This window comes from Amphiura filiformis, chromosome 2, assembly GCF_039555335.1.
Source record: "Amphiura filiformis chromosome 2, Afil_fr2py, whole genome shotgun sequence".
Classification (NCBI taxonomy): Eukaryota; Metazoa; Echinodermata; class Ophiuroidea; order Amphilepidida; family Amphiuridae; genus Amphiura; species Amphiura filiformis.
Genome location: NC_092629.1, coordinates 12,622,031 through 12,622,906, shown reverse-complemented (window position 1 = coordinate 12,622,906; position 876 = coordinate 12,622,031). Strand labels below are relative to the sequence as shown.

Here is an 876-nt window from a genome sequence, read left to right as displayed (position 1 = left end):
AAATAAAATAATTATTACGAACAATCCTACAGATGAAACTTTTCAGTGTTAGATTATTATTAGTAGTAGTAGTAGTAGTAGTAGTAGTAGTAGTAGTAGTAGTAGTAGTAGTAGTAGTAGTAGTAGTAGTAGTAGTATTAGTAGGAGTAGTAGTAGTAGTAGTAGTAGTGGTAGTAGTAGTAGTAGTAGTAGGAGTAGTAGGAGTAGTAGTAGTAGTAGGAGTAGTAGTAGGAGTAGTAGTAGTAGTAGTAGTAGTAGTAGTAGTAGTAGTAGTAGTAGTAGTAGTAGTAGTAGTAGTAGTAGTAGTAGTAGTAGTAGTAGTAGCATAACTTTAAGAAAAATTAAAGGTTTGGGTATAAAATCATAATTCAAACTGAAACCATTTTCTACGAACTTAGTTTTTCTATCATTCATGATATTTAAGAAAGAAGAAGCACTGCGTCGGCCGGGAATCGAACCCGGGACAATTGCTTGGAAGGCAACTATATATGTTAACCACTACACCACCGACGCTTGAATGCAAAACTTTTGTTTACAAGCCCAACGATTTCTGATTATGCAACATGATTGTGTTCATCAGCTGTTATCAGGTTTCCTGCATGCTGCTGGTGAGTGGTAACCATGACAACCCGACAAGCATTATTTCACAAAAATCTGCGAATGTCTCTGGCCTGCTGCTTTTGTCATGTGAATTTTGAAATTAATATAATCTCCTTAACAATTTTTTCAAGCATCTATCACAGATGATTTTTGACATAATTATTCATATCGTGTTGCATATCAATGGATAGCTATTTTATTCCTCTTTACAATGACACCACACTTGAAACAATCACCTTTTTCTCAGTGACTACGCGTCTTGTGAATGTAGTGGTC

At 35.2% G+C, this 876-nt stretch overlaps 1 non-coding gene across 1 annotated transcript; it reads right to left on the bottom strand.

Annotated features, from left to right (window-relative positions):
- Positions 1 to 437: 437 nt before the first annotated feature.
- On the bottom strand, positions 438 to 513 carry Trnag-ucc (transfer RNA glycine (anticodon UCC)). The gene has a single exon. It is a non-coding gene; the product is annotated as a tRNA-Gly (tRNA).
- Between the last annotated feature and the right edge of the window lie 363 nt (positions 514 to 876).